The 17,466-nt window shown below is 37.3% G+C and overlaps 1 protein-coding gene across 2 annotated transcripts in view; it reads left to right on the top strand.

Annotated features, from left to right (window-relative positions):
- The window catches only part of EcR (Ecdysone receptor), a 797,280-nt gene that overhangs the window by 180,787 nt on the left and 599,027 nt on the right, over positions 1-17,466 (top strand). For both annotated transcript variants that reach the window (XM_065234607.1, XM_065234606.1), the window contains one exon: positions 8,317-9,183. The gene's annotated coding sequence lies outside the window, so the exon portion shown is untranslated. The remainder of the gene's footprint in view (positions 1-8,316; positions 9,184-17,466) is intronic.

Below are 17,466 nucleotides of genomic sequence, written 5' to 3'. Positions count from 1 at the left end.
GAATATTTTGCAATACCACATGAATTGTTGGAAAAGTATCAAATAATCAAATCTCACCAATGCCCAAGATCACGCTTGATTTTCGTAGACAAAAATCAACAAGCAAACAACTGAAGTTGACTTCGCAGCTCGGAACATCAAGCTAATAAAACTCACCAGCGGCAAATCTCACCAAACTTGGTGATATTTAGTTTATCCATTTTTGCTTTACACCCGAACACAACCGAAGCATCCATAACGGCTGGCAGCAGTCCCTTCGTGTCTGCAATCAGTAAAGAGTAAAAAAGAGTTAGCAAACTTTACTTTCTCTTTCTAAGAAAACGATGTGAAACGGAATCATTGTTGTGTTGAGTCCGCACTCAGCTTGATTTTGGCACGTTGTGAATAGTCTCGCAATATCAAAGGAGCTTGTAAAATCGATATTTAGCATGATATGTTGCTCCAATATCACACGTGATATTGAGAGCGTATGAGAGCGGAAAAATATTATTTGATTGATGATTTTGCCAACACTGACCACATGACTAGTTTTTTAAAGAAATCAGAGATTGTCCATTTTCTGCGGGGCTGTCGAAACTTATGCCAGGGACATAGGGTGACCATTGTGACTCTGTTGAATTGGCAAGGCCTTTACTGACATGTCCATAGACTTCTGAAAATTTGGATATACCGCATGAACATCTTTTGGCCACATCCTCTGAGACTTCCGGAACCTCTTTGGTGGCCATTGTCACTCTACTCAATTGGCATGGTCACTTATGACATGTTCATACAATTATGAAATTTAGTATACGCCAAATGCCTAGTTTCTGTTTATTTTTGAGATTGATCCTTCCTCCGGGGCTTCCGGAATCTGTTCTAGCGATCTTGGGTGACCATTGTCATTGTTAAGCAAAACAAAACATTTGCATTGTTTTGCAGTTATTAGGGGTCTTTCTGATTGTTCAGTTGAGCAAGGACTCTCTCGATTCGATCAATGTCAGAGTTGGTAACGAGTCACTTTTTAGTGACTTGGTCACTTTTTCCAAGTCAGTCACTAAAAAGATTCATATTACAAAGTCAGGTAACTAAAGTCACTTTTTTTTTTAATCAGTCGCTATTTTCAACTTTTTAGCGTTGCATTTATTTCATGATTGATCATTCTTCTTGCAGTGTGTAGGACCTGGTAGTCCAATCGATGTCTACATTCTGTTCTTAGTTTCGAATAATTCGAAGATGTTGTACTTCTATAGAGCTTTTTGATGTTTAAACGTCTTTCTCTATCTATAGGGTGTCTACTCATTTGGCTTTATTAAATTACCTGAGTTATCCAGGTTGTTCCAGAACATTATCCGATAATTTCCAGGTTGATGATAAGAAAGCATTTTATTTTTAATTTAATTTTTTTAAATACGTAAAAAAATTTAAGACATCAAAATCAAGTTAGTTGAAGTTTAACATTTGCTTAATTTTCGTAAGCCTAAGATCTCAAAAAATTCAATGTCTTGAAGTTTCGTATTCCATGTACAAGTGCAAGATATTGAAAATTTTGAAAGCGCTAGAATTAAGTAAAAACAACAAATGATCAATTTCATGTTTGTAATTAACTTTCTGAAAGATAACATTACAGAAGTTCTGAGGAATAATTAGAAATGCGGATAATTTCAGTGAAGCTTCAACAAATTGCGGAAACATAACATCCTGAAAATATGGGGACCTTATTAAAAGCTTTAAGAACCTCAAAGCGGTTCTATTAGCTCCCAAAGCACTTCAGGAACCTTTGAGAAGTTCCTAGAATTTCAGAGAACTTCACCGATGACAATAGGACTTCAGAAATAAAGAGAACTTTAACCGTGGAAACTTTTATGAAGTTCTGACTTAGAACTTCCAAGTACCTCAAAAAAGTTAGATTGGGAAATTTCAAAGATATTATGGGCCCTTCTCGTAACTTTGGTCCAGACTTTTGGAGCAGTTTAAAGATCTATGATGTGCTGCAAAAAAATACGAGAATCCTTAAGGGGAGGTTCTCATTCAAATGGCCAAAAAGTAAGCAAAGTTTGGCATTTTTTTTTGTAGGCCAATGAAAAAACATAGAAGGACGCGGTTTTGAAATTCAAAAAGCTTAGAACATCTTCTTTATTTCCAAATATTTACAAGGCGAAAAAAAAACAAAATGGCGCCCGTGGTCACGTTTTGAGTAAGGTAGTGTACGCCTGGAATTGTCAAACTGCGTACAGCCTGGTACCTCAGGATTGATCTGAAACACAACACGATTAATGAGGCTTTAAAGTGAACTAATTAATTAATTTATCTTTATTAGGGAGGCTTTCAGCCTTGGGCTGGTTCGCCTCCATAAAGTGAACTAAATTTATTGGAGGAATAACCTAAAAATGGTAGAAAACTTCAAATTTGACAAAATGGTGCGATCTAAACTTTTTTATTGCTTTTTAAGACTTCAGAAAAAAACAGTGAATACAAAGAATTTGTAGATTTTATAGGTCATTCTTCCAATGAAAAATGTTAAAGCCGAGAGCCTGTAGAAACTTTTCTTGTGCGCGGATCGAAAAACCTTTTCAAAAAAATATAGTAGACACTTATTATAATACCTTTCAAAAAATGCAAAAACAAAAAAATCGATTTTGTTTTTAAATTTTGAATGAAAAACTCCCCTTAAGATGTTCCAATGATTTCAGGGAAGTACAGAGTCCTTCAGAGAATTTATAAAACTTCAGAAATATTTCAGAAACTTCAAAGAAGTCCAGAGAATTTTAGGGAAGTTAAAAGGAGTTTTCGAGAATGTCATTTATTTCAGAGCAGAACCGAGATCTTCAATAGAATTGAGTTCATCAGGGATGCTCCGAGAACATGAACATTGATCAGAGCATCCAAGGCCAGTTCAAATAATTTCAAGGAAATTTCAGAAACCTTAAAGAGGTTTCGAGAAACTCCGGGAACTTTCGGAAACTTCAACAAAGCCTCGTGAGAATTTCAGGAGCGCATTTAAAATATACGAACATCTGGAAAATGTGAGAGTATTTCAAAGATGTTAGGAGAAATGGCTCTAATGTTGGCCTATGGATCTAAGATTGGGTCCATCGCTAAAATCTGCTTTTTATCCATTTTATCTAGATGAACGCGTCATTGGGTCGGTACTAATGGATATTTTTGGATGCTATTGAAAATTTAATCGATTGCTGAATTAATGTATGGGCCCAAATTAGGGGCATTTAGGCCGACATTACATCCATTCCCCCTTATACAATGAAAGAACTTAAATTGTGAAAATTCAGGAAAATCCAGAGAACTTCTACGAAATTTTGATATGTTTAGATAGCTTCATGATATTCAGCGATGTTCCGAGCACTTCGAAAACCATCAGATAACTTCAGAACAATTCCATTAACTTAAGGAAAGTTGCAGACTTACAAGGAGTTCCGTGAAATTATGGGATATTCCGAGAATTCTATGATAGGACCGAAAACTTCAAAAGCGGAGTTATGAAAATATTTCAAAAAATTTGTTGGAATATTAAACAAATTTAGAGAACTTCAGGTGAGCACAGAAAACTTCAGGAATGTCCAGATAACATCAGGGACCGTAAATGATTTAAGGCTATGTTCCGTGAACGTGTATAAAGTTTATAAAACTTAAGAAAAATTGGGAGAACTTCAACTGGTTTCAGTAAAATTTTGAATTAAAAAAACACTAAGATATTCAGGGCAGCCTAGAGAACTTTGAGGAAATTCAGAAATCTTTTGAGCACTTTTAAAAATATCCGGAAAGTCTAAGCTTAATAGCTTAGAAGAAGTTATGAAGTTAAGGGCAGTTCCATGAACTTTAGAAAAGTCTTGAGATCTTCATGGTACTATATTAATTATTTCGTTTTGATTCCAAGAAAATTGCGGGAGTTTAACGAAAAATTTTGAAAACTTAGAGATTTTCAGAAACATTTCGAGAACTTCATAGAAGTCTGTGGAACTTAAGGGAAGATCCGAGAACTCCAGGAATTTTCATGAACATTAGCAAAATGTGGGAACATTTCAAAGTTAAGTTTAGTAAGCTCCGAAAATAGGGGAGAGTTCAGTTCAATTAGTTTCAGAAAGTTAGCGGGATTTTCAGAGAACTTCAGAGGTGTTAAGAAAATTATTGACGTCTTCACATAAGTTCACGGAAGCTTAAGCATCTTTAGGACAGTTCCATTCAATTCAGGGCAGTACAACAAGCTTCATGAGAACTGCAAAATCTTAAGAGAAGGTTCGAGAACTTCAGAAATCAGCGGCGCCGGTGGTGTAGTGGTAAGCGTGATTATCTCTCACTCCAGCAGGCCTGGGTTCAATCCCAGTAGCGCCGCCAGGATGTTCTGAGGCATAACATCTCTGATCACGCCTTCCTTCGGGGAAGGGAAGTAAAGCCGTTGGTCCCCGGTTCATGAGTTGATGGGTCGATAAGTAGGGTCCAGGTGTGGGAGCTGCCTTCCTGGCGTCGGTAGCATTGGTGCTCAGCACGGAAAACAAGATCGACGGAAAACAAATCAAGGAAAAAAAAACAGAGCAGTTCCGTTATCATTAGAGAAATTGATTTAATTTTTAAAGAATTTTCGAGCACTCCAACGAATTGATAAAATTTTAGAGAACATCCATGATCGTTAGGAAGCTTTTAGAAGTCCTAAAAATTCCAGGTAAGTTAAAACTTTGATGAGAATTATTGAGGGCATCAGAGTACTTTCTCAAACTGGAACAACTGGACATTTTTTGGAACTTTCAACTAGTTACATGTTCAGCGGAGATTTCTCGTAAAAATTCGCTAGTAGTTCTCATCAGCATTCGCTTTGTATTCTTACATGGAATTATTCTGAAAATTCACTTGCCATACAATTCATTTTGCATATCTTCTCACAAATTTCTTTAGATTTCCCCCATAGTTGGTTGTCCTGGAATGGAATTTTTTTCCTAATTCCTTTGATGATCTCCTGGAGTTTTTCTCAGATTTTATTGTAATGCTAAACCCCGTCATCTTCTAAGTGTTCTGAAAAAAATTTCCAAGGACTCCGGATGCATTTTCTCCCACAAACTTCATGGAATTATTGCTTCCTATCCTTAGGACGTCAATTCAGCTTATCGTTTACCAAAACGAACCCTGCTGCAAACCCTACCCTTTCTCACAGCACTTCCTTGAAGGTGATCTTAGAGGACATATGAGCATCCTAAAAATGTTCAATATTGATTCTATTGTGTTACGAAATGCGGATTGGCTGAAGAAAAAATATCACTTCGATCGTCTTTACAATGTAGCAGATGCGGATCGCGATTTGTGGGACAATGGGGGACCAAACATTCGTCGAGGATCAATTGTCTTTTATACAGACGGCTCTAGATTGGATAATCGTAACAGGTCCAGGTATAAATATCTCAATATCTATGGGCTACTGGCCTACCGTGTTCCAAGCAGAAGTCCAAGCAATTCTTGAATGTTCTAAAATTTGCTTGCGTAGAAATTATAGACATTCGAATATCTGCACCACTAAATGCTCTGAAATCAGCAACATGTAATTCTAAACTTGTATGGGAATGTGCAATGTCACTCAAAAAATTGGCCTGCCAAAACCAAGTGAACTTATTTTGGGTTCCTGGTCACTGTGAAATTCTAGGGAATGAGAAAGCCGACACACTAGCTAGGCTTGGATCATCTCAACAATTTATAGGACCAGAGCCATTCTGTGGAGTTTCTGCTTGCTCTCTTAGAATAGAGTTCGATAAATAGGAAAAAATGAAAGTGGAGACCAATTGAAACAACACTCTCATTGCTAGGCAGTCGAAACGGTTTATTAATCTGAGCATTTCAATGACTAGCAAAATTCTTTTACTATCAAAGAAAGATCTCAGTATATACACTGGTTTAATAACAGGGCACTGTCCATGTAAATATCACTTGAAGCTAATAGTAAAACTTCAAGATGACATGTGTCGATTATGTGGCATAGAAAAAGAAGACTCTGAACACCTGCTATGCTCTTGTACAACAATCTTCAAGAAGAGGCGTATTTTTCTGGATAAGGGGCTGACAGAACCCTTTGTTATTTGGAATTTAGTTCCCAGCCAAGTAGTGCAATTCATTCGAAATGTAATACCTGACTGGGAAAATGCTTTTGGCCAGTCTATGTAGGTCGCTTCATAAAATGGTGTTACGACATGCTGATAAAGCAATATTAAAACGGGGAATATATCACAATAGATCTAAGTACTGGTCGCAGTGATCAAAATACCCAACAAGGAACAAAAAAACCCTACCCTCTTATCCAACATCCCAGTGATTCCTCGTGGAAGTGCAGAGGATATCTCGGCTTCCATCAAAGCGAGTGTCACGTCAACACATTCCTACCCATTCCTTTCTTGACCTGCGTTCGGGCGCGGCCGGCGCTGGTATTACCTAGTTTGAGATCACTAGTTTTTACACATTGAGGATGATTGCTAGTCCCAAGCATCGTCTATTGGTTCTCTGTGTAGTTACAGCTGATCTGATAATAACAGAGTAGCAACCGTGGGCGGTCAATCATGCTCATGCTCATGCTCATGCTCATGCACAAACTTCATGAAATTATCCTCAGAATGCCCTTGGAATTTTCCTCTGAAGTTCACTGCTTCTCAGAAATTCCTATGGGTTCCCAATAATCCTACTCATAACTTCAACCTTAAACTCCTCAGAACTACCTTGAAAGCAGATTGCACTTGATGTTTTTTATCGAGGATTTTCTTCTCAGAACTTCCTTGGAATGAGATCTTAATAAAATTCCATGAGCCTTTAAACTGTGCAAGGAATTCGACTGTAGATTATTGAAATTTTGCTTTCCTCTGTTCTAGACATACAACCTCTACGACCATCAATTTGATCTATTGTAGTATATCCAGTGTCCTTAGTTTAGTGCATGTCGTATTACTCCATCACTATTAAGAAATGATGAAGTACTTGGTTTAGATACAGTTGTCATGCTTGCCTTCATCGCAAGGAATCGATTCTAATTTATACCTATTTATGCCCTTCGAAGAGTGAGAGCACCCTCCAAAGGTCGGTCAAAATTGGATTCCTTAGCGACAAAATTAAGCAATGACACCGACAATGACCATGCATCAGAACCCTTGTCTTAACCACTTCCAACTAGGGAACAACGAATGGAATGGTTATGGAATGGTAACTCATTTTTCCCTTGTTTCAAGATCATCCTCGGTAGACAAAGCCGAGTCTTGTCACTATCAACAAGGCATAACAAGTAACAAGGACTTAGATGTGTTCCAGGACTAGGAATCGGTGGTAGATCTACCCACGCTACGGGGCAACTTCACCATTAATAGGAATAGGAATAGAATAGGAATGGAATAGTCTTTTGAGGTTTTTTTAAAATAAATTGTGAGTTTTCAAAAGGGTTCGGACCTCGGGTGTAATTCCCGAACATTATTTTCAAAAGTGTTGTTCCTCAGGGCAGACAATTGCTCTTGAAGTTGTTTTTGCAAATCCCGCCAGATAAATTTCATGTCCGGATAGCGTGTTCTTTGATATTGCCTTCTACGGACATTTTTTCAGACGGATCAAGAGCTGAAGATCGTCGACTATTATAATTGAATTGAATTTAACCTCACATTTTAGTACTGAGGAAACTTGCTACAACTATAGAAGAAGTCAGAGATTCAAGGGCATAATTAACATCGTTTTTGGTTTGCAAAGTAATATTTGGATCAACAACATTCAACAACATTTGAATACAACATTCCATAAATGCTCCATATTGCTCCCAATCAGCTCTATGGTAATTTAAAGTAGAGCTGTTGGGATTAGAAATTATTTGATCAGAACCGAAGTCAGAATGGGCAACCAATTGGCTACCAAGTTTACATGAAGCAGTTAAAACCAAATCAATAGTTGAAGGATTTCTTGCTGAAGAATAGCATGTTGGAATATTTGGATATTTAAAATTGTAATAGTGTAATAACCATTGGAATTGCTTGAAAAACACTCAGTTAATGCGTAGTTGCCCACACTACATTTCCCTGCACGTATGATTTTTAAAGTTTGTTTCAGAAGCTTCTAATGAAAACATCTTTTAGAACCTTAACCGTCGCTACGTCCACCGTAAACTGTCCGCGTGACTTGTGAATAGCCCCACAGCAGTTTCCAATGAACGCCATCGGTGACATCATTTGCAACTAATAAAAATTCCGCTACATATGAACAGCATTACGAGTGTTTCGCTTATTTTTGACTAATATTCAAAAAATACTATAGCGTCTTTCGTTTATTAGCAATATTACTTACAAAATCCCCCTTCTTCCATTCATTTTTTTCCAGATCCCACCTCAAACAATTCCACAGTGTGTGCTGCCAAACTCAGTGAAGTAATCGATGGAGAAAGCAAACGCGCCAATCTTTATCAATCAACCTATTCCCAGTGTGCGTACGAGTGTCGATAATGGTTCGCACTTTCCCCGTCGTTGTCGTCGTCAGTGTGTTTCTTCCTCAATAAAGGTTGTAAATTAATCTAGTGCAAACAAAAATCCTTTAACCGTGCATGCAGGATAGAAGTAAAGCAATCTCAACGACATCAAAGCACAAGCAAATTAATGCACCAAAATGCCATCGTTGTCCAGTGTGTCCTCGTTCAGTGAATGTTAAATGTTTAATCCATCAATTTAAAAGTGAAGTAAGCGTGGAAAATCGAAGAATCTCCCGAGCTATCGAATCATATAAAGTGAAGCTAAATTTTAATAAGCAAGTATCAACCCATCAAACCCAGTGTTCGGTAAAAAGGAAAATTCCTGTCAGTGTAAGCGTACGCCACGTGTCATCCTGAAGAATATAAGGGAAACGAAGTGCAATAAATTTGTGAGTTAACAATCGGAAAATTACAACGACTGCCATTTTTATTTTTTTCGAACGTGTGTCGTTCGTTGCTGTGTTTGTCGATACAACCGTACTACGCCCAAAAATGGTCACAAATTAGGGTGCCAGTTCTTTCTAATTGATATTATAACGGTTTTTACGACGGTTCGAGGAGAAAGTGAAAAATAAGAAATACAAACAAAACCAAACCATCGTCCGGGCAGAATAAGCCTGCCGGGGAAAACAAAGGAGCTGCTTTTCGGTGAAAATTGTTTCGACTGCCTACGTCGCCGAACGTTTGCTGGGTGGAAAAATTTGCCGGATCGGAAATTGAAGGTGAGTAAAGTGCGTGCGCTATTGGTTTTTCAGGAAATTTTACCCCACTTTTATCTCGTTTCTATTTTTATTTCCTTTTGAATCTCAGTCCTTCCCTTGGAATTCTACGCACATTGAAAGTCTCCTAAGAATTCGATTGCATTTCTCCTCTTAAATTCCTTAGAGTTATCCTCATAATTTGTTTGAAAAACTTTCCTGGAACTCTTTTCCGAGTTCCTTTGAGGATCTCGTGGAGTTATTTTCAGATTTAATTGTAATCCTGCTCTTAGCATCTCTGCTGTCAGTATTCTCCAAAAAATCCCAAGGACTTATGCTTCGCATTTGTTTTCTCGCACAAACTTCATGAAATTATCCTCAGAATGCCCTTGGAATTTTCCTTTGAATTTCGTAGGAGTTCCTCAGAAATTCCTATCAGTTTTCATTAAAACTTACTATGAGCACAATTCAGGGATTTCTTGAAATTATAATCAAAACTATCTAAAGCTTCACATGAAATCATAATTTCTTCATAACTACCTTAAAAACAGATTGCACTTGATGTTTTTCTCGAAGATTTTTTTAACAGTATTCCCTTGGAATGAGGTCCTTAGAAATTATAATAAAATTTTATGAGCCTTTAAAACTGTGCAGATTATTGAAACTGTCTTGAAAATTTATAGCTTTTGAGTAAAAATTTTCAAAAACTTGTTCAAATTTTAAATTTGTGGGAAATATTAATATTCCAGAACAAAAAAAAACCTTTCAAGAGAGAAAGAAGGATTAGTAATTTCCTTTTAATCCCACGACCTTATTTACTTGTCCTTTTCAGACAGATATTTCAAGCCTTTGAATGTTTCAAATTTATTTGTTACTGAAGGTTAATCCACTCTGCTGGATCTATATAATTCAATGCGTGAATGAAAATAAAATGTTTGTATTTTAAAATGTATTATTTTCTGTAAAATATCTAAGAAAGTTATTAAATTCCATAAGCAATGATGAGATTCCCTGAGACTTCCAGATATTTTCAGGAAAAATAAAATTCCCTGAGGATTCCTCATTTTTCAGTTTTTCTTTTTGACGTTGGACTACGTCCTTAATTTCTATACTGGGGGTTACATTAAAAAAAATACCAGAATTCAGATACGTAACGAAAAATCCCAAACACGGACGTAACGATAGAGCGCAAATCTAACACACGAGACATTGCGCATGCTCACATGAGCGAGCTCACCGCTGGGTTGAGTGCTCACTATCTAACCAATGAATGGAAGGGAGGAGAAAAGCAGCTGTAATAAAAACGCTTGACAATTACTTTTGAGCAACGGACGGATAAGCGTCGGACACGGCTTATGAATGGAACAGCACGCATCGCATCAATACGAAGACAACGATGAATACACCCACATCGACCGGAGGAAAGGCTTCCCGCAATTAATCATGTTACCATGCTTCTGCATTAACTTTCCTTCAGATGTCACTGCTGTTCATTTTTTCAGAAATTACGGACACGTGTAGTTCCATTAATTGTTATCAGAGAGCAGTGTGGTCAAAACATCTCTGGTACCTCTATTTATGCAGTTAGATTAAAATTCGAAGTCATTCCTTTTTAACATATTCTGCACAAAAATACATCCGAAGTCCCTCCAGTTTTACATATTCTGCACAAAAATTAAATATACAGCCCGACCCCTGACAGGATTTCCCGGCAGAAAGTATCTTTTGTGCAAAATATGTAAAAATGAGGGACTAAGGTTGCTAATCTAAATGCATATATATGTACCCAGACATGTTTTGCAGTGTCAGGTACTCTATTTTGTAGTCTGTGAGAGGGAAATTATAAATAGAGTGTCGTCAAAATACATGACATGTTGAGAGATTGAGCTCGTGGGAGTGAATTTTCTCTCTCAAATTTGAGGACTGGTAGTGAAGCGGGTAAAACTAGTGAACGACAAATTCCATGAATGATTTCTTTAGGCTGTCACTATCTATGCATCTAAAGCGAATTATTCCCGCATCTCTCAATTTCTATATGGAGATTTTTATTACTTCCTACCAGCGGAACAGCGCCATCTCTGTGGGAAATGGCCGGTCGATATGATTAGTAGGTAGCATGACTGGGCCGCCGTCATCCGGTTGGCATCGACTTGTCCTGATGTGAAAGAGTCAAGTAGTGCTAGTCGTTCTTTCACAACAATCCAATTCAATGCTGGTCGGAGAGTACGTCTTGGTCTGGTGTGAATGCTGCCATATACTTGCACCTAGGAACGCTCTGACGAAAAATACTCCAAAAGGGGGGACCTAATTAGCTATTCTACAATTATAAAAAAAACTGTAATTCCACGAACGTGATCAGCTGCAATTCCATTAGCTGTGGGGACAGTCGTCACAACTAACTTGAAAGACCCAGAAAGTGGACGCGGACATCGGAAGGAGAAGCATTACCAACGGCAACGACATCTTTCGAACGTTACACAGCTGAGTTTGACTACAATGATCAAATTCGTAATGCTGCTGCCAGGAAAGCCAACTGAGCATGCTGTCTCTGAAGATATCTAAGTACACCAGTTTGTTCGCTTCGATCCAAAAGGGCAGTTTCATTTGCGACGGAGATGGTCACCACAAATTCGGTAGGACCCTGAAGGACGCGGACATCGGAGGCTCTCTGAGTAGCTTCACCATCTTTGGGACGTTCTACTGCAGTCGATCCGTTAGGCTGACTACAACATTGATCACCAGCAAAATTTCAACCGCTGTGGTGGTCTTTTCAGGGTTTCTACGCTATAGAAATTCTTTTAAGATCTCTAGATGGTGGGTAAAACAGGTTCACAAAATTGAAATATTTTTGAACCATGGAAAAAATAACAGCTAAGCATCATCAATCAGTCCCAATAGCAGGGCTGGTAGCGAGTCTTTTTTTAGTGACTTTGTCACTTTTTCAAGCCAATTACTAAAAAGTCTATTTTTTTAAGGCCAAGTCACTAAAGTCACTTTTTCTTGTAATCACTATTTTCAACTTTTTTAGCGTGAATTTATTTCAAGATTGATCATTCTTTGCTTTGTGGCGTTGAATCGTCTTTCTCTATCTACAGGGTGTCGACTCATTTTTCTAAATAAAATTACCTAAGTTTTCCAAGTTTTTTCAGTACTTTAACGGATAAATTCCAGTTTTACAATATAAAAGCTATTTTTAAATGCGTTAAAAATATGCTTTTTTGTGGCTCAAAAACAACAGCAATTTACCCAAACGTTTTTAAGACATGGAAATCAGTTTTAAAGAAACAGCTTTATAATCAAATCCATTTAATTTTGAAGTTTAACACTTACTTAATTTCTCACTTAATAAAGTTTCAAAGCTTACTTAATTTGAGTAAGTCCAAGCTGAAAATACGGGGAACTTACTGGAAGCTTTGATAACCTCAAAGCGGTTCTTTTAGCATCTGAAAATTTTCGAGAACTTTTATGAAGTTCCTAGAATTTCAGAGAACTTCACAGGTGTCAAGCGAATTTGAAAAATATAGAAAACATGAGGGGTATTATGCAAATTTTTAAGAAGTTCTAAGTACCTCAGAAAAGCTAGATCTAGAGATTTTCGGGGAATTTCAGGTCTTAATAGCAGTTTCCGTAGCTTTAGTCCAGACTTTTGAAGCAGTTTAAAGATCGATAAATTTGGAAAAATTCAGGATAGTTCTATGATGTGCTGAAAAAAAATCGAGACCCTTAAGATGTTCCGAGAATTTCAGGGAAGTACAGAGCCCTTCAGAGAATTTATGAAAACTTTAAAAAAAATTAGGAAATTTCACAAAAGTCCAGAGAGTTTAAGGGAAATTTAAAGGTGTTTACGGAAATTCCATTAATTTCCGAGCAGCAGAACCGAGATTTTAATATAATTGAGAGCTTGAGGGAAGCTTCGAGAACATCAAGACAGATTAGAGAATCAAAGGGCAGTTCAAATAACTTCAAGGAACCTTAAACAAGTTGCGAGAAACTCAAGGAATTTCCGGAAACTTCAGCAAAGCTCCGAGAGACTTTCTGGAACGTGATAAAAATTATATGAACATCCGGAAATTGTGAGAGTATTTTAAGCGTGTTATATCATGGAAATTTCAAGAACTTAAAAAAACGCGAAAAATTAGCTAAATTGATTGGAGAAAATTAACGCATGGGTAATTAAAAAAATGCGAGAACTTTTAGCAAGCAGTGGTATTTTCAAGAAATTCCAGAGAACTTCTAATCAATTTAGACACTTTTAGATAGTTTCATGATATTCAGCAAGGTTCCGAGTACTTCAAGGACGATCAGATAGCATCAGAATAATCCCATTAATTTAAGCAAATTTGCAGAGACTTACAAGGAGTTCCGTGGAATGATGGGGTATTCCATGAATTCTATGATTGATCCGAAAACGTCAGAAGCGCCAGGAAATTATGAATAGATATCAGCAAATTTGCCGGGCTACTAAAAAATTTTTGAGAACTTCAGGTAACCATATATAAGTTTAGGGAAAATTAGTGAGCGTTTATAATGGTTATAATACTTAAGGTAAATTGTAGAAACTTAAAGGCAGACTATTTAATTTCAGTAAAGTTGCGGATTCTTAAAAAAAATACTGAAAATTCAGGGCAGTCTACAGAACTTTAAAGAAATTCAATAATGGTTTGGGCAGGAAAGTCTAGACTATTGAAGAAGTTTTAATGTAGTGTCGATAATTTAAGGGATGTTTCATGAACTTCAAAAAAATCTTGAGAGCTTCAGTGAAAATTATAGAATTATATTAATTATTTCGTTTTAATTCCATGAACATTGCGGGAGCATAAAAGTTCCAGAAATTTAGAAAAACTTCGAAAAATTCACAAAAGTTTCAGAATTTGATGAGAAGTATTGTGAACATCCGGCTAGTTTCTCAAACTACAAAAGAACTTCAAAACTTCCATTGGAATTCTACTCACATTGTAAGTCTCCTAAGAATTCATTGGCTTTTTTCCTCACAAATTCCTTAGATTTCTGCTCATAATTTGTTTGGTGAACTCTCCTAAATTTATTTTCCGAATTCCTTTGAAAATGTTCTGGAGTTATTTTCAGATTTTAGTATTTTCAAAAAGATTCCCCTCATAAGGCCCTTGGAATTTTGCTCTGATGGAGTTGTGCTCCTCAGAAATTTTCAGAGTTTTCATTAAACATTGCTTTTAATTCAATTCAGGGTTACTTGAAATTCTACTCAAAACTATCAGGCTTCCCAAGAAATCTAAAATTCCTCAGAACTACCTTAAAAGCAGATTACATTTGATGTTTTTCTGAAAGTTTTTTTTTCCCAGAACTTCCTTGAAATGAGGTCCTTAGAAATTATATTAAAATTCCACGAGCTTTTAAACTGTGCATGGATTTTGAGTCCAGATTCTTGAAAATTTCATGAAGTATTGTAGCTTTTAAGTGCAGAACTAGTTCAAATTTAAAATTTCTAGGAAATATGCATATTAAAAAAAAAATATTTAACGCCTCTGTTTTTTTTTTATTTATTTGTTACTGGAGATTAGTCCACTGTAGATCTATAAAGTTCAAAGTGTGAATGAAAATAACGAGAAAATTTAAATGCTTGTATTTTAAAATTCACTCTTGTTTTTAATATCCTTAGTAAGAAAATTATTAAATTCTCTGAGCCTACCAGGTAGTTGAAGGAAAAATAAAATATCCTGAGGGGTCCCGGTTTTCAAGGTTTTTGCAGTTAGTAGACACCCTAACTCATACCCGAAGTGTTATGGCTATGAGATGCTCGATGACCCTGGAGGGATCGTTTTTGCTTACTAAGCAGAAAATCATGGGTTGAATCCCAAGCTCTCCGTCATGACTCTTAAAATTCATGATCACTAAACAAAATGAATATGTTCTTTCGATAGCCGACTATCGAGAGACTAAATAAACAACAAATAAACAATACATACTTTTGGTTGCATCGCCAACTTGAGGTGAATCCTAACCGAATACCCTACCCAACCCTCCAACTTCGTAGCACTTATGAGGGTGTCGCTAAGTCGGTGGCCTCTCGTTAAGTAAGTACTACATCAACATTTCCTTCCCTATCCCTAGTTATGGTAAAGATGGGTGTGGCCGGGAATAGCGACAGTCATGCTTCTGTTACTCTTGCTTAGATTGGAACCAATGTTTACTCCCCAGCATTATTCCTAAAAGTATTCTAACTGAGAATTTCAGAAGAGACGTGAGTGTCGTTAGTATCTAATCTACGAAGTATATCATAACAACACTAACGCTAACGCTAACGCTTAGTAGACACCATGACTAAGACCGTGGGTTTGGCCATAAACTTTCTATTGAATCTTTTGCTTTAAAGGTTCATATCGTACATAAGTGTTTATGAGTATTCAATAAGTATGAATAAGTCTAAAACATCATTTTCTCTTAGGTCACTTTTTAGTCACTATTCGTACAACTATAAGTCACTATTTGGTCACTTATTTCTTCAACATGGTCACTAAAATCACTATTTTTGACAGCAGTGATCGCTACCAGCCCTGCAATAGCAGTGTTCGGAAAAGCACTATCAGCTTTGGGTCATTGAGTCTTTGTGAGAGAATTAACTTGCGTAAATCATCCAGCTCTAAACCTTCCCGCAGACGTCAATTGGTAGCACGTTTATGCATTTCTTATTAGTTCTTCATCCACTGAAGCAAATACAACAGCAAAATCAACAAATAGCGCCAAAGGGCAACAGCGATTAGTACCTATTCGTTCCGTACCCTCCAAATCCAACAACCGTTTAGATGGACACCAATTTCAATTAAAAGAACTAAAGCCTCAACATATTTGTTCCGTCCACTAGCGGTCCTACGTCAAGCTTCCGTTCGTGCCCCTAAGCACAGACCCTTCAACTGTTTATATCGTAGACACCCTGAAAAATACCGTGGGTTTGGTCTTAAAATTCCTATTTAATCTTTCGCTACAAAGGTTCATATCGTACATAAGTGTTTATGAGATACTAATTGAATAAATCAATAACATTCTATTAGTTCTCTTTTTAGATACTTTTTGACAGCTTTAATTCCTGGTGAATGTGGGCGTCTTAGTGGAATACCTGTAAAAAAAGAGAGAGGGAGAAGGTTTAGTAATTTCCATTTAAATCCACTACCTTATTTGCTTATCCTTGACAGATACGCGTATTTCGTCTACAATGTGCTGACTTCTTCAGTGTCTGGTACTAATACTCGACTTCTTATACTTCTTGACTATTACTCAAGTCGAGTATTATTCAGTATCGAGTAGACACTGAAGACGTCTACTCATTGTAGACGAATTACGCGTATCTGTCAAGGAAAAGCATGCCTTATTTGGAATTAATTTGGAATTAATTGGAAATTACTAAACCTTATGTCTCTCTACAAGTCACTATTTGGTCACTTATTTCTTCAACGTGGCCACTCAAATGGGTTTTCTAGCATTTCCAAGATCTCTAGTCAAATCAGTAAAGTTCACTAAACTTACCAAGTTGGTCCCATCTCTACGAATCTCTGGGAAACAAATCCCTTTGTAGCATCAATGATTTTCGAACAAACTTGAAAATTACGAAGATTCAAAAGACTTTACAGACGGTTTTAATAAATATGATCATGACAACATTCGACCTGGTTGCCTTATAATCATACTGAGGAACTTCTGAGCTCAGATTTCTTCCCTCATCCTAATTAAATTATCATCCCAAAGCCACCGGCTACCGGCAGTTCCACAACCCATAACCAACAAATACGCTCTCGGGTCTCGGTGACCTTCAACGGTTGCTGCATCTTCGCACCTCGTTCTCTCAATAAGCGGAGTGCAACCGCGCGCCCTATAAATCATCACGATTCCCCGTAAATGCGCACCGCTATCACCCCTCTTTCCCACTGCTGGTTTGGGAACAGGCATCCCAGAGCAGTGCAGTGTCCCGCAGCATTTCACTAACACGATTCGGTCGAGTCGCGAAATAAATGGGTATCATTTATTTATTAATCGGCGCACGATCGTACACCCCGTCGCATTCGCCCGCCTCGAGTCTACCCTTTCCATTGTCGTTATGGATGATTATATTGATATTTATTTTATAGAATGCCCTACCCCGAATGCCTGGTCCCCGAATGCCTGGTCCCCGAAACCCCCCCCCCCCCCCCACTTCGGTTGCTGCAGTGCAACGTTCTACTTGAGTTGAATACCTGAGAGTTCATTTTCGCGTCATCATCTCGGGCCCCGAACAGCAGATAAATGCGGATAAATGAGCAATATTCCTCGCTCCTTACGGCGGCTATTGTTGACTTTGCG

The sequence above is a fragment of the Ochlerotatus camptorhynchus genome, unplaced genomic scaffold (genome assembly GCF_037179485.1).
Source record: "Ochlerotatus camptorhynchus isolate MF236.1 unplaced genomic scaffold, CSIRO-AGI_Acam_v1.1 ptg000434l, whole genome shotgun sequence".
Classification (NCBI taxonomy): domain Eukaryota; kingdom Metazoa; phylum Arthropoda; class Insecta; order Diptera; family Culicidae; genus Ochlerotatus; species Ochlerotatus camptorhynchus.
This window is presented reverse-complemented; position numbering and strand designations above follow the sequence as displayed.